This window comes from Haematobia irritans, chromosome 1 (assembly GCF_050003625.1).
Source record: "Haematobia irritans isolate KBUSLIRL chromosome 1, ASM5000362v1, whole genome shotgun sequence".
Classification (NCBI taxonomy): Eukaryota; Metazoa; Arthropoda; class Insecta; order Diptera; family Muscidae; genus Haematobia; species Haematobia irritans.
The window spans coordinates 3,746,199-3,768,764 of record NC_134397.1 but is presented as its reverse complement, the minus strand read 5'-3'; the positions used below and the strand labels follow the sequence as shown (position 1 = coordinate 3,768,764).

Genomic DNA, 22,566 nt, shown 5'->3' with positions numbered 1-22,566 from the left:
CCTTATACTACGTTGGGTATTAGGTCGTATTATCATCACCGAATTTCTTACTTTTGGATTATAATTAAAAGTTCTTACTACTCAGCATGAATTCAGCATAGGTTACCAATTAATGCACTGAGTGATAGAAATTGTTAATTATATTCGAACAGTAAGATATGTGGTGTTGAAAAATACGATATGGGTCATCAAATGACCCCAACGTAGTATAAGGGTTAAAGAAAAGTAATCGTGCAAAAATTACCATTTAAAGCTGAGTACTACGTTCAGTTTCAAGCTGAAAACCAGCTTGTCTTCACGGTTACTTTTTTAAATTAATTAAATTATAAATATAAAATGGTTCACAATCAATTCCTTAGATCTTTTCCATTCATTATTTCACAAGACTTTATAAAAATATAATCGTCTTAACACAGATTTTTGTACTTTTAATTTAGTGTTTTGGTTAAAAATACGAACATAGTACTCACCTTAAAGGTGGGTATTAAGTTCGAGTTTAAGCTGAGTACTATGTTCAGTTTTCAAGCTGAAAACCAGCTTGTTTTCACGGTTACTTTTTTAAATTAATTAAATTATAAATATAAAATGGTTCACAATCAATTCCTTAGATGGTTTCCATTCATTATTTCACAAGTCTTTATAAAAATATAATCGTCGTCATACAGATTTTTGTACTTTAATTTTTGTGTTTTGGTGAAAAATACGAACATAGTACTCACCTTTAGCCGCTAAAATCGTCATTTTTTCACGATTACTTTTCTTTAATAATTAATTTTAAGGAATACAAACTGTGTGAAAATTTGCTTTGGGCTATCAAGTTATAATGAAATCTTAAACAAAAATGTATAATTCTATGCCTTTTTTAATGATTTAGTGTTCACTTTAAGGTGGGTATTAAGTTCGAGTTAAGCCGCTAAAATCGCTAAAGTGAAAACTAAATCAGTAAAAAACGGCATAAAATTATACATATTTGTTGCAAATTTTATTATAATTTGATGGGGAATACCCCAAAGCAAATTATCACAAATTTTGTATTCCTTAAAGTGGACTCGAACTTAATACCCACCTTTATCGACAAGTGAAATTTTCGACAAATCTTTCAAAGTGCAACCAATGGATATTACATATATCTTTTCCATATATATATACTAACAGTGCTAACAGACCTATTAATGTTTAGTTTGTCTCACATTGAAATCTGTTTGAACGCGATTTTCTCAACACAATTATTCCCTAATTGTTTGAAAAACAATGGAATTTTAGCATTTTTCAAACGTTTGTGTTTACCGGGATTGTATTGTGTTTATTGGGATTGTATTGAAGATATTGAGTACTCACTTATTTGTAACGAGTACTCAAAAAATTAGTCAATAACGAGTACTTGTAATCAAATACTCTTTACTTTCCCAACACTAATCTTCAGTTGTTCAATTCGATGCAAGCTCGGTGGTATCTCGCGGATATTTGTAGTAAAGTTAAGTGCCGTGAATGTAATTAAATGCAATTAAATTGTTTATGTACTCGCGGATGAATGCAAAAAATAAAACTTAACTATTTTAACCCTCGGTATTATTCATATTATCAATAATAATTAATATTTACACACGAAATCTATCAAAAAAGGTCAATTAAGTTTCATTGACCACCATTCTGTAACCCAATAAAAGAAAAAACATGAACAAGAAACGACGACCTTGAAAAAAAGAATAAAAATATTAAGCCGACAAATAAAAAAAAACAAACAAAAAGGTAAATAATCAGTGCTTGTGTTAAATTTATTATAAAAAATATAATAATAATAATAATATTGGCTGTCCGGAAATCAAAGCAAAATTGTTTAGCTCCCACAATTTGACAAAGTAAATTTGTAACTTTTGTGTCTACACATATAAAATTATAAGTAAATCAAAAAAATAATTGGATAAAATTGAAAAATGAAAACTAAACTTCCATTTTCATATATGTCTTTGGAAAAACGAAAATATTTATTCTTCCGTGGGTCCTTACCATAAATGATGTATTTGCCTTGCGGGGGTGCATGTAAACCAGGGGAGCGTTACAAGAATGCGAGTGTGTAAGAAAAGGAGAACAAGGAACAAACAGTGGTGGCTTTCTTATATAAATGCACCCGGATATTGTATTTTGGCCAGTGTTGCCAGGCTGGGAAGATGCGGGAGGTCAATCCAAGCTCCGAAATATAAGCAAGTATGCCTTAGCATTACGTTCGCTATCCTTTTCAAATGCTCCTGTTTAAAGGATATTTTCGATACACGACATTGTTAAAAACAAATCAATAAATCATATGTAAAGCTGAGTACTATGTTCAGTTTTCAACTGAAGCCAGCTTGTTTTCACGGTTACTTTTTTTAATTAACTAATTTAGAAATATAAAATTATTTGCAATCAATTCCTTGGATCTTTTCCATCCATTATTTTGCAAGACTCTATCAAAATATAATCGTCTTCATAAATATATTTGTACTTTTAATTTAGTGTTTTGGTGGAAAAAACCGAACATAGTACTCACCTTAAACTGAAACAGCTGAAAGCATTTTAAGAGTTAATTATTTCCAAAATCATGGATATCGTAATTTTACATCTACAAGTGAAAGGACTAAATTATTTTGGAAATTTTGGAATGTTTTGGCAAATATTGTACGTTGTAAAACGTTAATTTTTATTATTTTAATTTAGATCCTTTTTAAAAACTCTTTAAAGCTTTTATACATTAAATTACTTTGTTTTACCTGCCTTTTAAATTGATATGCCTATTTTATTATTCTATTTTTTATTTAATTGCATTTTTTAAGTGTTTTATTAGAGGATTTTTTTACACAATTTGAAAATGATGTACCTATTTCCATTCCTTAACATTTTTGGGGTTTCTAGGACAATTTGGGCCTCTTTTCATCTGGCATCATTGATTTTTACAAACAGAAAAAGCAGTAATATTTTCAATGATTACATAATAATAACATATATTAAGGAACTTCAGTTGCCCATCATCCTGGAGGTCCAAATTTCCTATTATTATTTTTAATTCTTACTTTCATTGCCACAACCTGTATTACGCTTATCATAGTTTAGTGAACTATGCCACCTTTTGTCCCAAATACTCATACCAGAAATATTGGTCCTTGCCCTTATCCGATCTTTATATATGCGGTCATATCATACATATGATCGTTGGCCTACTAGTATTATTAAACGGCATATTAGTGACAACTATGACATACATTTTAAATTCACAAAACTGCCAATAACTCCGCTTGGTGGAAAAATATTACGCTATTGGAAAAAACCGACAAGATACCAAGGAGATGATACATTCTAAGCAGAAATGGAGCCTGTATAGAAGATACAAAGATACAGATAGATATAGAACAAAGATATACTCCCCTGTTCTGGTTTACGAATTCGTACAACGAAAAATTTTGTTTTTTCAAAGACTCGTAACGCTGTGAATACTTTTCTGTAGATTTTTTTCGAATAAAAATTTTCGACAGTCAAAATAGCATCTGAAATTTTTGAATTATAATTCCTTTTAGTTTGAATTGTATGGAGAGACGAAAATTTTGCATTTTGCGAATTTGTAGACCAGAACAGGGGGGATATACAAAGATATAGAAGAAAAAAAGTCAATAGAGACATTCCAATAAAAAGCTGGGTACTATGTTCAGTTTTCAAACTGAAAACCAGTTTGTTTTCACGTTTACTTTTTTAAATGAATGAAATTATAAATATGAAATTGTTCACAATCAATTCCTTAGATCTTTCCAATTCATTATTTCACATGAGTTTATAAAAATATAATCGTCTTCATATATATTTTTGTACTTTTAATTTAGTGTTTTGGTAAAAAATACGAACATAGTACTCAACTAGAGGTGTTATTTTGGTAGCAAAAAAAAAAACAAACAAAAAATAGATAAATGGTCGGATGTGTATTTAATAATGAAGGGAAAGGTATACAGTTGATAAAAAAGTGGATATCAGGACCAGGAAAAAAGGAACATACCCTTTTCAAAACCAAATACCAATGTGCTTGCTCTATACGAGTATCATCGATAGCCTTAAAAGTCTAAAATCAAAGCTGTGCTATTGGTGTAGATCTTGGTGGCCGATTGTGATCACCTCTTTGAGTCATAACACGATCCGAAAATTTTTCCTGCAAAAGAACTATCTATTTGCTTCTTGTTTATAAAAAGTAAACCATAAGATTCATAAATCTTGAATTGATCTGGAAAATGTTCTTTAATGAATGTGGAATCGTTCTCTTGTCATGACATTTTCCTTTCATTTATGCAGCAATGAAAGCTAAAGCATTTGAAGTCATATTTCACAGTCTTAATAGCTTTGTTAGAATAAATGAAATAAGCACAATATATGGTTTATTAATGCATGCATTTTAATACCTTGCCATAATCATTGATATTAATTGCTTTATTTAAATTACAGAGACATGTCAGATACTACAATTCTTTTTGTTTTACAACATATCTGTCAGCAGAAAATTGGCAACAACAATTGTAAATTGCGGTACCTATTTATGTTGCCGCAGCTGTTGTGCTTCTTTAAAAATCTATGCTAGATATAAGGAAAACGGTGCGAATTAAGGTAAAAAACAGATTCTCATCAGGCCTTTAAAGGAATTTGCTACACGTCTTTTTATATCACCTACTATACCAGGACATGTATTAATTTTTGCCATTCTTTTAGAAATAGGTATTAAACTTGTTTTTTTGAACGGGCCCACCGATCGCATTATTGCCTATTCTGACCACGGGGACAATATTCCCTTTACCTAAATAAATTAAATACCTAAAATAAATTACGTATTCAAGTTGGCAATTTTTCTACATTTAATCACATGAATATCAAGATTAACATCGATTAGGTGATTATATTATTTATACATTGTTCGGTTAGTGATAGTAATGAAATCCATTAGAGAAAAAACGTTATTTTCTAGACGCCCTAAGGCGTTATTTTTCGGAAGACCAGATCCGAACAGGCAATGTCTCCATTTTTGATCTTATAAACCATCATTGATCCCAAAACTGTCCATCTAAACCATAATGGCAATGAAGATACCTCAGGAAAAATATTTGTACCGACTCAATCCTATCGGTATATACCTGCAGACGCCATAATGGAGAACCACATTCAAGAGTTGACCTGACAAGAGTGGTAAAAGGCCGCTTGGTAACGTAAGGATCTGACATGCCATGTATGGAATTTTTCTCCTATTTATTACTAGGAATGGTAATGAGAATCATAGTGCAATAGCGAAAATTGACGAGAGCAGTGATGCTCTAATAAGAATTTTGTATATAGTGATTGATTTATATATCATACACCTCTGATGAAGCAATTCAACGAAAATTGCGAAATATTAAGACGGATGAATTAAAAATAATAAAAACAAATATATCTCCAGCTTGGCAAAATAAAGAATTTTATTTAGTTGAAGTAGACACTTGCAAAATTAATCGAAAAAACGATTTTGACGTTTGTGACTATCAAAAATCGCAACGACCACAGTCACATTCTAACTATGTGACAAAGAGTTGACTTTCATCCTTACGAAGGAATGTATGACTTAAGATACCGAAGCGGAATCTGAGTGCTATTAATATATACGATTTGTTAGATACAGTCCTCTTCAGAGGTATTTTGTATATGGGATTATTGGTGAAACAACAGGCTGTTGAATATTGAAAGGCCCTCTTTGACATAGCCTTGTATAGCTTAAATATGCGTATATTAAAGTATACATGTACATGTGATTATTAAAATGTTAAACGTGCATGTTTTTTAATAGAGCACAACAATTAGGTACAAACATAAAAGTGAAATATGTATACAGCGATGTATTCAGAAGAATGTGTTTTTTTAAAAAGGCTTTCAAAAGTTCCTGCCATTCAAAATAAATGCAAACTAATTATAATATGGGGCAGATTTGATGAAATGAATTAGTTTGCTTTGTAAAGTTTATATTTCTTGAAACTACCCAGCAAAAAAGTTCGGAAGTTCTTCCAAAGGCACAACTTTAAAAGCACTTCTCGAAGATGTACTCCCAATGATGTTCTTTATTTTAACTACACAGGAAGTTCTTTTAATTAATTTTTTTATAACTTGCTTTTTCATATTTTTAATGGATCAAGTTAACTTTTTTGTTTCAAATAGGTTAAAACCCGAGTAAGAATTCATAAAATGGTACAAATTATTTAAATTTTGTTGAAAAAAATGATAAATCCAATCTAAAACACAATGTGCATTTTTGAAAATATTTAAGGTCATACGTTTCAGACAAGCGTTAGAATCCATTAAAAATTATAAAAATTATTTATTTGACAAAATATCATAGAATTTTTTAATTTACATCCAAAATATTGAATTCCGATCACACCTAAAAAAGTGATGCAAATTCAGTGCAACGGCAGTTAAAATAGAGGACTTTCGTCCTATGACAAGCCCATCTTAAATTCATCGCTTCTTCGTCAATTTTGCACCACTTCCGGATCCAAAAAGGACATTTTCATTACTTTTTTGGCGACGCTTTTTCTGCTGGGTACATTTGATCCAAATTAATGTAGCCTTGTGTATGAAGTCAACTTTTAATGCAGTTAACAAGTGATAAATACCAATGATGTTAAAAAATATCCGTGAAACAAATAACGAGCACAGAAATTTTATTGGTCCATAATTGTATTACCGTATAAAATTTGTCCTTTTAGACAATATTAATATTTTAAGTAAAATAAATTTGGATGTTTTACAATAATTTCCAATGTTTAACAACAAAATACATTCTATAGGCGCTGTTAGTTAGACCTGTCCCTGATTGTTAGCACCAGACCCTATTTTTAACTGCGGTAGTATAAAAGAATCAAGATGATGCCTTAGAAATGCTCTACCACTACAGTGTCTTGACAAATTAGACACGCACATTAAATATGTCTGCGGAGGATAAATGACAATGAATATATAGCCAGACGTATACAATTTGCCACATCTTATTCAGATTATATTTGGATGTCGTTTCATTTTTTGTGGGGTTTGCTCTATATTCTGCGTGATATGCTGTGCTTCCGGTGCTGTAGTAAAAATAAAGTTAATTTGGCAAACGAAAGCAAAACAGCAATGGTCGTTTCTACACTGAGTAAACAAAAAGATTTGATTTAGGACAAAACCGTCTAAGTTTCGGTCGGCATTGACAGAATTGTTGCTGCATTCTCTGAGAAAACGTACAAAATATAAACATTTGATTCATCTATAAATTAGTTCATTGTAGACCAAATGAGAACTACTCACAAAAAACGATAAAAAATCAAATATGTTTATATAAAATGTATTAAATTACATTTCTATTTAAGTTTACCTTAAGAAGTATCTATTTATCTTTAATTGTGAAATCTATAAAGTCAGTAATATTATCCTTTTGATGACATTTTTTTTATCGAAATCAGTTCCTTTTGGAAGTTGCCAAAATTAAACTTTTGAAATTTTATGATTTCGTAAATTAATTGACAAATCTTCGCCCATTATCAATAGAAGATAATTGCATAAATGGTTTTGAGTTTGTCCACAAATTTATACAATAATATAAGTAGTTTTAAATATTTTGGAAACTAGAAAAGTTTTGCAATTCTTTTTCTTTTTTAACGAAATCAGTTCCTTTTGAGAGTTGTAAGTCTAAAACTCTTGATTTTTTATGATTTCGTAGATCAAATGCCAAATCTTCACCCATTATCAAGAGAAAACCTATTGTATGAATGTTTTTGAATTTGGCAACAGGTATTAAAATTGTTGGGGATAACGATTAATTTATTTTTTAAATTAATTTTCTATATTAAAATGAATTTTCTATATTAAATTTGAGGGTTTTAAAAGGCTCAATTAAATGGAAAAGTCCAAACTTAGAGAATTATGAAATATGTATTCGTAGTATATAAGTTTCTGGAGAATGGCAGTCCAGTCCAGTTTCTTGGCATACACCTTTCTTATAAATATGTACTTTTAAAATATGCATCATAATAGTCAAATTATTACCATCAGTTTATTTTTAAATTGATATTTTTAATTGATATCTCTTTAAAAATTAATCGATAGAGAAAAAAATGTTCTCAACAAAACAAAGTAGAAGGAGCTAAAGTAAAGGAATGTTGTAATTTTCCTCAAAAACTAAACCATAAGCATTTATTAATCGGAGTTGTAAAATTAAATTATGAAAAAAAAATAGATTTTTTTTTAAATAATCATGTTATGAACGAAGTGATAAATATCTAATGCCAACATTTTTTAAAAATATCCACTTATATATAGATAAATTTTATAGATTTCATATTTGGCTTTTTATAATTTGATTTCCCCCATAAAATGTTTATTAAGCTAAACTGATTGATTCAATCATTCCATAATAGTTTCATTCCATAATTAATTTATTTTTTAAATGAATTTTCTATATTAAATTTGAGTGTTTTAAAAGGCTCAATTAAATGGAAAAAGCCCAAACTTAGAGAATTATGAAATATGTATTCGTAGTATATAAGTTTATGGAGAAAGGCACTCCAGTCCAGTTTCTTGGCATACACATTTCTTATAAATACTTTTAAAATATGCATCATAATAGTCAAATTATTACCATCAGTTTATTTTTAATTGATATCTCTTTAAAAATTAATCGACAGAGAAAAAATTGTTCTCAACAAAACAAAGTGGAAGGAGCTAAAGTCAAAGGAATGTTGTAATTTTCCTCAAAAACTAAACCATAAGCATTATAGACAGTCCAAACTGAGGAGTTGTAAAATTAAATTATGAAAAAATAGATTTTTTTTAATAATCATGTTATGAACGAATTGATAAATATCTAATGCCGAAATTTCTAAAAATATCCAATTATATATAGATAAATTTTATAGATTTCATGTAAAATATTTGTCTTTTTATAATTTGATTTCCCCCATTAAAATGTTTATTAAGCTAAACTGATTGATTCAATCATTCCATAATAGAATGTGATCATATTTTACTTTAACCTAAACACCTAAAATATGTATGTAATTTATTGCTACCATCTTCAAACACCATCATTAGGTCAAAACTACGAATGGGGACATGAAGGGAGTTCAAATGCCAAAGGAACGAGTTTGTGTGCATCATCATTGGCTTCAAAAAGAGAACAAAATCTCAACGAAACCCACAATGTTTTGCGGTAGGATATACTTCCTTGGTTATACTGGAAAAATAAATACAGAGGGGGAAACCCTTTAGAAACATTAACGCCGGCCACCATATAAAACGGTCAACAATCCTTCAAGTGATGCACATACTCTTGGTAAGAGCATAAATTCAAGAAAGTAGATGTCTGAAAGGGAGAAGGGCTGCTTATTGCTGCAGGCAAAGCCACCTCACGATTTCTTGGTAATGCTCGGCCATTGAAAAACAACACTGGGCTATATTATAACGTATTGCGGTCAATTACATTCATAAATCACTCATTTCAATACCATCAAATCTATTGCAGAATATTTTTTCTCGGTTCGCTAGTTCCGTTTGGCCAATTGATGTTATGCTTCAATGGTTTAGTTTGTTGTGTGGTTATTTGTAGTTGGCGATGATGGTTAACACAGCATTCACCAACAGGTTCTGGAGTAAGTTAACGTTTGCTTTGATAGGGAAGAATCTCCACACTATTTGTTCAATGATGAAAAGGAAGGAGATGAAACCTAGTGATAGGAAATCGATGAAAATGTTTGCTTATAATAATGCTATTGGTGGTCACGCCTTACGACCCATTGAGTATAAGAGATAAAATTCTGAGCAATGAAGTGAAAGATGTCCAATTGGACACTAATTGAGTATTAACTTTTCAGGAGGATTTTTAACACAGACCAACATTAATTTTAATTGTTAATTTCGCACTTCTATTCTATAAATAAAAAAAAACTAAACTAAAAACTAATAGGGAAGAAACCAAGCTTTACAAACATCAACAAAGAAGCTATAAATGCAAATACCCAGTAGCGACACTAGTAGAAAATAGTGGGAAAACCCAAACAAAACGCATTCATATGAAAAATTTTTATATTTTTTAATCGAAACATGCGTGGTCTAGTATATACTTAGCCTTTCCGCCTGAAGTGAAGAGAATAGTGGGAAAACCCAAACAACACGCTTTCATAAACAATAGAATTAGGACTTTATTCAAAAATTCAAATTGCAAATTTAATTGACTCTTATTTCCCAGAAATTGGGTGTCAATATTTTTATATTTTTTAATTGAAACATGCGTGATCTAGTATATACCCAGCAAAAACTCTCATTACCAGGTAATCTTGTAGGTAAGCCTATTTAAAAATTAATAACCACTTATTAATTGGCATCGCTCCAGATTACATTTACATACGCATGTCCTAGAAGGAAAGTACTTCTCCCCAGACATACTTTCGACCATGAAATAAGTAGTGCTTTTAAAGCATATAATCACCTAATATGTAATCACTTATTCGTTGCTACATACACCAAAGCTTGCAAAACTGCACAGAAAAAAAAGTGTCTTGTAAATTTAAGGACCATTTTGACTTCCACATAGTTCAACAAATTTACTGTAATATAGTTCATTTTTCGTAACCACAACGAAAATTAACTTAGCTAAAGCAAAACTTATAAAAATTCAGCAAATGTTTTTTAGTTCACTAACTACGAAATGGGAAGGATTTTTCCTTAAATAAATTTCCAACACAGTAGTTAATGCATCGTTGATTCTATTATAAAAATACATGGGCAATATAAAAATCTTACTACGAAATGTGGACAATTTACTAAGAAAAAATTTTGTATGGAAAAAAATTTTTGTAGTAAAAATTAACTTAAAGACATTACCGATTCGTACGATGACTACCTACAGATTATTTCCCTTTTTATTATATGTTGGAGTGTTTTTACTCCCATTGAACATTTTAGTTAAAATAGAATAAAAATTAGTTAATATAATCCTTGACAGGTGTATATATTTTTTATAGATTCCTCATAGATTTGTATATATTTTACCTTAACTTATAGATAGAATTCCAACTAATCAATAAACGTGCTACTGGAAAATGTGAGTGCATCATGCGAGGGAGTTTTTAGAGACATTTTGTGTATATCTCGTATGATTGTTTGTGTTTGTTATTGCGTCATTTATGCTGTTGTTGGTTGTTTTGATTCTAGAGACAATGGAATGTTCCTTGTGTGTTGTTGGTATCTTTTGTGGTGAGAGTTGTTTTTTTGCAATAGCAAGATCAGAAAGGGATCGTGTGTGTGTGTGTGGAGTTGTTTTTCTTTACGGCAGGTATGTATCCCTTATGACTATTTGTGGCTTTGAGTTTTATTGTTGCATTCAGTTATGTTGATGCATTTATGAAGTGCACACGTGGATTTAATTTTGCAAAATTGTACGTGCGGTATTGGTGTTTATTAATGAAAATACATTTATTTCGAAACATTTTAGAAACTGAGAAGTGAATGATGTGATGTTAGAGGAATCAAAAACGCTTTTTATTGATAAAAAACAAATAACAGATTAAGGAACTGTATATTTCTGTTAATATGTTAGTTTAAAATTAGTGCGGATTTTAAATTGATTTACATAAAAAATATACAACATGAGTGGTAATAGGATGATTTATATTTATTCTACATCTGGACCACAGGTTGAGAAGCAATCATTTTTTTGAATCTATATTTTTTATGTTACAGCAATTCCTACAGGTGAGTACTAAGTTCGAGTTTAGCCGCTAAAATTAAAAATAAATCACTAAGCAAAGTATAAAATTATACGTCTTCGATACAAATTTAAATATAACTTGATGGAGAATAGCCCAAATCAAGTTTTTTATAAAGATTATTTTTTATAATGGATTATTAAAGAAAACTTATCATGGAAATTGCAATTTTAGCCGCTAAACTCGAACTTAATATCCACCTTAAATACTAAATGCTATACTGACAAGTGGAAATTATGTCTAATTTTAGAATATTTTTTATTTCAAATATATTCTGAGAATAATTTCAATAACGTCCCATTTGTCCATGGATATAATTCCAAAAATGTACCTACTGGATGGATTTTTCAATGTGGTAAGGTTTTCTATAAACGGTATTTTGTCCGTTTTTAATAAAACCAAAATTTCAATTTATTAAAAATAATTTTTTTCACTTGCAGGTAGACAGGTCTCGTAATGGTATTTTTTTGAATATTCTTACTGTTTAATACTAATTAAGCTGATATCCTTATTGGCTCTAGGAAATACTCTTGAAAACCGTAAGTTAAAGATCAATATGAACGATAGAATTAATTAATTAATAATATTTTTCTTATATTTTGTATAACTTTGCAATTTCAGATGCTTATAAGCCAAATCCGCCCAACAAAAGTTAGCCAAAATCGATGAAATTGGACAATTCAATTGAAAACATGGAAATTTAAATTAATTAGAAGCAATTACTAACTACCGACAAGTAAATGCGTCCAACGTACTAATAAAAATATTTCCTTTATTGTATATCATAAGCCATAGTTTTGTGTAATATAATAATAATTTTTTGAAATAAAATACTGGTGGTTATACAAAATTGACTTGTTTTGTACGAAAAATTTCTTAGTTGTATACAGGCTTGTTGTACCTTTGATTACTCAATTTCTCAACTTTTTTGAAAATTATACCGGCAAACAGTTTATTTCAAACCAATTTCTTAATACAGGTTTCCCAAAAAATTGTTAATTTTTCCGGATAGCAGGAATATTTTGAATGAGTTTAACTATATTCTTCCCACAGCATAGTAATAATGAACTAAAATACGATGTAATACATGAACTAATTTATAAGAAAATCATAAACTTATCTAGATGAAAAAAATCTTTGGCGCCAAATCATGGTCATTCTTACTATGGGTTAGTTCATTTTTCATAAAAAATAGTAAACTTTTTTTTCGGTGTGACACTTATTGTCTCAGGCAACCAAATCTCGAAAATATTGATTTCTATCGCCGATTACAATAGATCAAAATATGGCGAGTAATGCTGTAATAGGAGCACTACACCCAGAAAAAATTTGCCTTTGAAACTAAATGAAAAAATGTTCATAAATTTAGTGTAGCCATTTTATTTCCATTAAGTTACCTACCTTTTGCTGGTTACCTAGTTTTTGCTGGGTACTTAGCCTTACCACCTGAAGTGAGAGCAAATTACTATACAATGGACGTACTTGTATTGTTTTGATTTGTAGGTTTAGTACTTCTAGATTTAGTACTTATCTTACTTATTATATAAGTATAAAAATAACAACTAACGGAAAAACACTAATATCGGTCATTATTGTTCGATCGTAATCTAAAGATGCAATATTGCATCAAGAGCACCTAATGTTATTTTACTATTCTGGTGTAAACAAATTTGTTGGCTTCTTTGTTGTATCTACAGTTTCGACTTAGTGGAGAAAATATACTATGATACTTTCAACAATGCCCAAGGAAATATCGGTACTACCTAAGCAAAGGGAAATATCGTTGCTACCTACAAAGGTTTTTGATGAGTTCACTGCGGTTCAATTGTAAGTCTCCTTATTTCTTAGTGAATGATAAATGGAAATCAAAGATAAGTTTATATAAAGTGCAGTATAGTTGTCCGGTTCGGGAAATTTAAATCGTCCAAACTGAATTAAAGCTCATCTGATTTTGTATTCTGACTAGAGATAGATAAAAATTATGTTTGATTTAAAATAAAAAAATTAGGATTATAATGAAAGTCTGCAAAATTTGAAAAAAAAAGAAAATTGAAAATAATAAACGAATTCGAATTTACTATTTCAATTTAACTTCTAATGGTTTAAATTAATTCAAGCCAGCATTTCCATATGTTTGAAATCTCGCAAAATTGTTCAAATAAACGAATAGCAAAAGCGGCGACATACAAACCCTTCTTTATGCAAAATGGGTTTAAATATTGCACCACTGTGGCTTTCAAAAACTCTTAGATGTCATCACATCTAAACCCCATTAAAGTTATGTGTGACAAACATATATAACAAGGCTTTCACTGTCAGTCTTGGGTAAAGTGGGGGAGAATATAACAAAAATATCTAATTAAACAATTGACTATAATTAAGTTTTTCAGTTTTCCATTCAGTTTGTCAGTATTGGGATCTTGATTTTGAGATCTTGGTTATTATGTGTGGTTTCTGGAGTAGTCATGGGAAATGGTATATTATGGTTTCGCCATTAAATACAAGGAAAATGGAGACCGTAATTTTTTTTTAATGTCGTATTCATCTTACATTTCCATACATGTGTCGGCCTTTGTTGTTGAAACAACTTCCAGTGATTTTTGTTAAGTTGTGAAATCGGACAATGGTTTTTAGTTCACCTTAAAAACAATGATTTATTATTAAATTTAGGGTTTCTTTTCATTTTTGTTTTTGGTGGGAAATTATGACAATCGCACTGGCATTTGTGTACAAATAAAGTAGGTATATTGGTCTGTTTTGGCTAACTTCGAGCTGCTGACCCACTCTCTGAGACATATCGTATTTGGCAAATTGCATTTTTTTTGTTCATATCCGAAGTGTATGGCTTCGTTTGTTCTGTAAAACTCTAAAATACACATCTGTTTTGTAAAGAGAAATCCAGTTTTGATCCAAGCCAGCCAGACAGCCATATGTGTCAATATGATGCACATTCTGACCATACAACATACTCGTCGTACGTATCAACCATATATGGTCTGGCTTCTTTTGTTTTTCGAAAGTGGTAAATCGTATGAGAGGTATGTGTGTATGAACAAATCACTATAAAAGAATAATGTCCGTGAAAATAAAGTTAACTTTAAAATTTATGATAACATTGTCTTAACGTTAACAGAGCGTTAACAGAGCTCTGCTAAGTGCTTAACAGAGAAAAAATAAAGTTAACTTTAAAAAGAATAAATAGTTAAAATAAAAAAACGATCATTGTGCCAAAACTATAGAGGGGGCAGTATACACCCATATACCAAATTGTAGGGCACGATGAGTAGAATCTAAATCCGAAATAATTTCATAAAGTTCATTGCCAGAATTCGAGATATTTTAAATTTTAAGGTGGGTATTAAGTTCGAATTTAGCCGCTAAAAACGTCACTTTTTCACGATTACTTTTCTTTAATAATCCATTCTAAGGAATACAAACTTTGTGAAAATTTGCTTTGGGCTTTTCCCCATCAAGTTATAATAAAATTTGCAACAAATATGTATAATTTCATGCACTTTTCTTACTGATTTAGTTTTCACTTTAGCGATTTTAGCGGCTAAAGTCGAACTTAATACTCACCTTTAGTCTCAATTGAGTTAAAGTTAAAAACAAATGTGACCACGGTGCAAAAACTATAGAGGGGGCAGTATACACCCATATACCAAATTTTAGGGCACGATGAGTAGAATCTAAATCCGAAATAATTTCATAAAGACCATTGCCAGAATTCGAGATATTTTCAATTTTAGTGTCAATTGAGTTAAAGTTAAAAACAAATGTGACCACTGTGCAAAAACTATAGAGGGGGCAGTATACACCCATATACCAAATTTTAGGGCACGATGAGTAGAATCTAAATCCGAAATAATTTCATAAAGTTCATTGCCAGAATTCGAGATATTTTCACTTTAAGTTGCGATTGAGTTAAAGTTAAAAACAAATGTGACCACTGTGCCAAAACTATAGAGGGGGCAGTACACACCCATATACCAAATTGTAGGGCACGATGAGTAGAATCTAAATCCGAAATAATTTCATAAAGTTCATTGCCAGAATTCGAGATATTTTCAATTTTAGTGTCAATTGAGTTAAAGTTAAAAACAAATGTGACCACTGTGCCAAAACTATAGAGGGGGCAGTATACACCCATATACCAAATTGTAGGGCACGATGAGTAGAATCTAAATCCGAAATAATTTCATAAAGTTCATTGCCAGAATTCGAGATATTTTCACTTTAAGTTGCGATTGAGTTAAAGTTAAAAACAAATGTGACCACTGTGCCAAAACTATAGAGGGGGCAGTATACACCCATATACCAAATTGTAGGGCACGATGAGTAGAATCTAAATCCGAAATAATTTCATAAAGTTCATTGCCAGAATTCGAGATATTTTCACTTTAAGTTGCGATTGAGTTAAAGTTAAAAACAAATGTGACCACTGTGCCAAAACTATAGAGGGGGCAGTACACACCCATATACCAAATTGTAGGGCACGATGAGTAGAATCTAAATCCGAAATAATTTCATAAAGTTCATTGCCAGAATTCGAGATATTTTCAATTTTAGTGTCAATTGAGTTAAAGTTAAAAACAAATGTGACCACTGTGCCAAAACTATAGAGGGGGCAGTATACACCCATATACCAAATTGTAGGGCACGATGAGTAGAATCTAAATCCGAAATAATTTCATAAAGTTCATTGCCAGAATTCCAGATATTTTCAATTTTAGTGTCAATTGAGTTAAAGTTAAAAACAAATGTGACCACTGTGCCAAAACTATAGAGGGGGCAGTATACACCCATATACCAAATTGTTTTTAACTTTAACTCAATTGACACTAAAATTGAAAATATCTCGAATTCTGGCAATGAACTTTATGAAATTATTTCGGATTTAGATTCTACTCATCGTGCCCTACAATTTGGTATATGGGTGTGTACTGCCCCCTCTATAGTTTTGGCACAGTGGTCACATTTGTTTTTAACTTTAACTCAATCGCAACTTAAAGTGAAAATATCTCGAATTCTGGCAATGAACTTTATGAAATTATTTCGGATTTAGATTCTACTCATCGTGCCCTACAATTTGGTATATGGGTGTATACTGCCCCCTCTATAGTTTTGGCACAGTGGTCACATTTGTTTTTAACTTTAACTCAATTGACACTAAAATTGAAAATATCTCGAATTCTGGCAATGAACTTTATGAAATTATTTCGGATTTAGATTCTACTCATCGTGCCCTACAATTTGGTATATGGGTGTATACTGCCCCCTCTATAGTTTTGGCACAATGATCGTTTTTTTATTTTAACTATTTATTCTTTTTAAAGTTAACTTTATTTTTTCTCTGTTAAGCACTTAGCAGAGCTCTATTAACGCTCTGTTAACGTTAAGACAATGTTATCATAAATTTTAAAGTTAACTTTATTTTCACGGACATAAAAGAATATACGTTAAAAAATATTGAATTCTGATAAATAGAAAGGACTACAAATATGGTCATTGATATTGGCAAAAATAAGGGTTATATTTGCTTACACTAAACGCAACTGTTAGGCAGTTGTATTTGAAGTCTTTATTTCAATTTTAGTTATGATTACTCAGAATGGGTCTATCAATGCACAGTATTAGGGGTTAAAGTTAGATTCAAGTAGCATCATTTTTTTAATTTCGGGAAAATTTGACTTTAAATTGAGGCAAATTGATTTTTTAGATTTTATGTATATTGTATGTGTCGATTTTTGTTTTGATTTTAGGACTTATCATCATATAATTGTTTTAAAGCGGTGACAATATGGTTGTTTAATATGTTGAGGTATGATATATCAGAATCTGCGTGCACGATCTTCTTTGTAGCGCTTTGGATTGTTTGCAGATAATTTACAAAAGTGATCTGTTACAAAACCTCATATTGCTGCAATAAGCCCGATAGTTTGAAATTAGTGTCTTTAGTCAATATAATGAAAAAAAAGGTTCTTGATTCGTTTAAAGATTTCGACCGAAAGAAAAATACAACAAAAATTTTCACTACTTCCCAAAAAACCTGCTCTTATCAGCTAGAGCAATAGATGTGTGATAACCCTTGTATTTATTTATTATATAGTATAATTGCTGAATTCTGTGAATGTTTGCATGCACCCTACATAAACTAGTAATTATAACAAGTATATACAGTAGTAAGTACGGCCGGGCCGAATCTTAAATACCCACCACCATAAATCAAATATAATAGTTTCCTGTTCTTTTTCTGACCACTTAGTTTTAATAGATTTTTGTTTATTTTAATGGGTTGTAGTTTCCTTTGACAATTTCAGGGGGGTTTGATGACAGATATTTTCCCAATCAGATCAGTGCGACTTCTATACCCTCAATAAGTGAAATCGGTCTATATAGAGGCCTTACCAAATGGACCGATAAAACTAAATCATATACACTTTGTTATGAGTCTAAAATGCCAGTATATTTTCAATTTGTGGCAAAACGGACAAAAACTACAATTTCTAGAAACCCTAGGAGTTAAATCGGGAATTCGGTGTAATGGGGGCTATAACAAAGGATACACACAGTATTCAACACATTTAATTGTAGTTCTCGAATCTAGACCCCAAATCGGAGGGCCGGTTTATAAGGGGGTTATATCAAAAACTGTACCGATACTCAATATATTCGGCACACCTCTTTATTTTCCTAGAATATCTCTAGATTTCCAATTTCAAGCAAATTGGATAAAATCTACGGATTCTAGAAGCCCGAGAAGTAAATCTGGAGATCGGTCTATATGGGGGCTATATCAAAACATGGACCGATAATCATCATTTTCGGCACATCTCTTTATTTTCTTAGAATACCTCTACATTTCCAATTTCAGGCAAATTGGGTAAGAAATACGGATTCTAGAAGCCCAAGAAGTAAAATCGGGAGATCGGTCTATATGGGGGCTATATCAAAACATGGACCGGTACTCACCATTTTCGACACACATCTTTATATACCTAGAATACCACCAGATTTCAAATGTCAGGCAAATTGGATAAAAACTACGGATTCTAGAAGCCCAAGAAGTAAAATCGGGAGATCCCCATTTTCAGCACACCTAGAATACCTGGTCCTAGAATACCTCTAGATTTCCAATTTCTGGAAAATCGGATAGAAAATACACTTTCTAGACGCCCAAGAAGCAAAATCGGGAAATCGGTCCATATGGGGGCTATACTAAAACATGGACCGATAGGCACCATTTTCGGTACACTTTTTGATGGTCCCAAAATACCTTTAGATTTCCAATTTCAGACAAATTGGACAAAAACTACAGTTTTTATAAGCCCAAGAACCCAAATAGGGAGGTCGGTTTATATGGGGACTATATCAAAACTTGGACCGATATAGCCCATCTTCGAATTGACCTGCCTGCAAACAAAAGACGAATCTGTGCCAAATTTCCATTTCCATTATTGAAGGCTGTAGCGTGATTACAACAGACAGACAGACGGACAGGCGGACATGCTTAAATCGTCTTAGATCTAGAATATATATACTTTATATAGTCGGAAATCAATATTTCGATGTGTTACAAACGGAATGACAAACTTATTATACCCCCGTCACCATTCTATGGTGGCGGGTATAAAAATCAATTCAAATTTGTATGACAAAATACTCAAATTTTCTTCAAAGTACTTTTCGGTAATAGTCCAGTTCCTCCGTGGCATTACAAATATTTACATATTTAATTAGTTTCTATTACATTGCACTGTTGGTTTTGTGACGAAAAGTTTTTTGCAAAAAGTTCAAAATGATCCTTTGAAGAGTTGTTCCTAATATTATCACTTTTGAGATTATGCTCTTTTAACCCTCCGATGGGTGGCACTTTTATTTATGTCTGGACTTTTATTCATGTATAAATCTGTTTTTCATATTATCTCAAATATGATTCGTTTATCACATCCTGTACTAAATTGTATATAATTCAAACATTTCCACAGGGACCTTACCATCCATCGGAGGGTTAAACAGTAAAAATTCTATAATCTTATAAGATTATACCATTTAGGATGACGGTCATATTATGTGAAAAGAATACATTTCTGTATTATTTTTCTCATTGAATATGATAATACTTGTCCATTGCGTGTATACTACCTTTACTGACTCTCGGCATGTCAAGGTATCGTTGGAGTAGTCATCTATCTAATAAGTACTTGTCACAATTTGTTACACATTGTAAATAAAAGCAATTATCGCATTATTTCCAATAATCTGTGAAAAAACTGTTGGTCCGTCGATCTACTCGTAGCAGTTATTGTTGCCTGTAATGACATGAGTTCGTATGACTTAGGAGAATGAATTGACATTATTATATGAAACGTGCATTATATTAACAAGGTATGTCAAAATTTAATACCAAGAAAATCGACAATTGCAAGCTATTACCTGCTTTAAAACGTAAAAAACGAGATATTTTTAAGTGTATGCAGCATTTTAAGTTGTCATTTGTAAATTTTGGTCAATGATAAGTATGGCAAGCGTTTTATAAAAATAATATACTTTTTTTATCTAACAGCTGTTGCAACTTAGCTTATAAATCACCTTATGCAGCTATGTCAATATACAAAAAAAAAATTATATTTAGCTTCAGTTCTATGAAATTGCAATATTTTCGTTCATTTTTTCGAAAAAAATATGAGAAAATATTTTTCGAGAAAATTTACTACAGTAGTTAAAGGTTAAAATAGAGCCTGGAAGGCGGGTCATGTTAGGTGTGAAATCACTCCTCAAATATGCCGCTAATTCAGGATTAAGGCAGGGCATTATATAGTCGACTCCAGCCCATCAACCAATTTTATGAATTCCCTTGTCATGAGGATTTCATATCAAGTATAATCACGACTTATGAGAAAATTAAAAATAAACTTGCTGCTGCAGCTGTTCGCACATTTGAAACACCCTTTCGGAAAAAACAAGCATTGCCATAATTCATGAAATGTTTAGTGTGGTGCTCTTATTTCCTCTCTTCCACGAGATTTATATCTAAAAATGCTCTTTCAATGTTTTAGATAAAATAAGAAGCATTTTTTCAAAGGTGTGTTCCTCTTTGATTACCGGCCTCTTTCCATATGGCCTCAGAAACAAAAGCCAGTTAAGTATGTGCTACTTTTTGATGGTATCTATTGGAACTCGCCCTAAGCACATACTGAAAATACGTTTTTGTGCAGGGATGCATATCCATAAGACATGCCAAGTTAATGTACTGGTGGATGCTGCAACTTGTAACCATCAAGAAGAATTTATTGCGGAATGAAGCTAAATTTAAAATTTTGGGGAGGAACGAGAAATGCGAACGATTAAAAGAAGTTTTAAAAGGTCTTAGCTTTTCATGTCAGTAAGTTGAAATTAAACGAAACTAGGATTTAATTTTATGGGATTTTTGTAATCGGATATTTCATACTTAAAGTCTTGCTTAAAAAGACAACAATAAGTCCAGAACAAAAAAAGCTATTCCCTTGCCAAAATTCAACTATATTGTGTGAATATGACACCCATAAATTCTGCATAATTAAAGATAACTACTAAATTAAACTTGTCCAAATATAGTTAGTGTGTTAGTATTAGTATACATATTTTTTTCTCCATGTAAAATTTTATATTTTTTGTGAAACTTATGTTTAACAACCTATAAAAATTATATTTTTTATTTGTATACCTTTGTCTATTTGTATAAAATTTTAAAAAATTCACTGAAAAATAACAAAAAAATTGTTGAAACCACGAATGTAATGTGGTAATTTGGGTTACCACAATGAATAAAATCATTTTTTGCAATTATTTCGAAATTTAGAGTTAAAAGCAATAAAAATACTGAACAAGAAAATTATATTTATGTGCTCTATTGGAGCGTTTAATTTAGATAATGGTTGTTTCCATGGTCTCTTTATCATCTCTTCATCATCTACCTAAAAGCATATTTGAACCAGGGCTTAACAAAAACTACACATATGAAGTATTATGTCAATTATAAAACAATAATATGTTTTAATAGATTGTGAGTACATACAACATCCCAGCAAAAAAAGCGTCCCCAAAAAAATTAGTGAAAATATTCGTTTTGGATCCGGTGCAAAATTGGCGCAGAAGCGATGAATTTAAAATGGGCTTGTCATAGGACGGATGTCAACCATTTCAACAGCCGTTGCACGGAATTTGCATCACTTCTTAAGGTGTGGTCCAAATTCAATGTTTTGGATGTGAATTATAAAATTGTGTGATATTTTGCCAAATAAATAATTTTTATACTTTTTTTATGATTTTTAATGCATTCTAACGCATGTCTAAAACGTTTGACCTCAAATATTTTGAAAAATTTGCAATTTTTCTAGAATGGATTTAGAATTTTTTTCGACAAAAATTTAAATAATTTCCACCGTTTTATTAACTCTTAATCTCTTTTTAACCTATTTGAAACAAAATAATTTAAAATTTCTTATTAAAAATATAAGAGTGAGTTTTAAAAATTTTAATCAAGTGAACTTCCTGTGAAGATAAAATAAAGAACATCTTTTTTTGCTGGGTTAGAATAAGCTTTTGTTTACGAAAAAAAGAGTGCTTTTCTTGCAGTGTAGATTTTGAAGCACAACAATAAATATTACTTTTCTTATTGTGATGAATTGCGCAGATTGTGTAGTAGTTAACTCGAAAACAGCATTCGAAAGCTGATCACACTGAAAAAAAATATTGTCATAGCACTTTGGAAGGACTTTAGGTTAGGTTAGGTGGCAGCCCGATATTTCAGGCT

General features: G+C 30.9%; 1 protein-coding gene across 2 annotated transcripts in view; it reads left to right on the top strand.

Moving 5' to 3' along the window:
• Positions 1-1,432: 1,432 nt before the first annotated feature.
• alpha-Man-IIb (alpha-Mannosidase class II b) overlaps positions 1,433-22,566 on the top strand; it is a 47,070-nt gene continuing 25,936 nt past the window's right edge. Inside the window, exon 1 of one of the 2 annotated variants that reach the window (XM_075288968.1) lies at positions 1,433-1,749. The gene's annotated coding sequence lies outside the window, so the exon portion shown is untranslated. Of the gene's footprint in view, positions 1,750-2,001; positions 2,206-22,566 lie in introns of those variants that run through there. The other variant, XM_075288969.1, reaches the window with a different exon arrangement.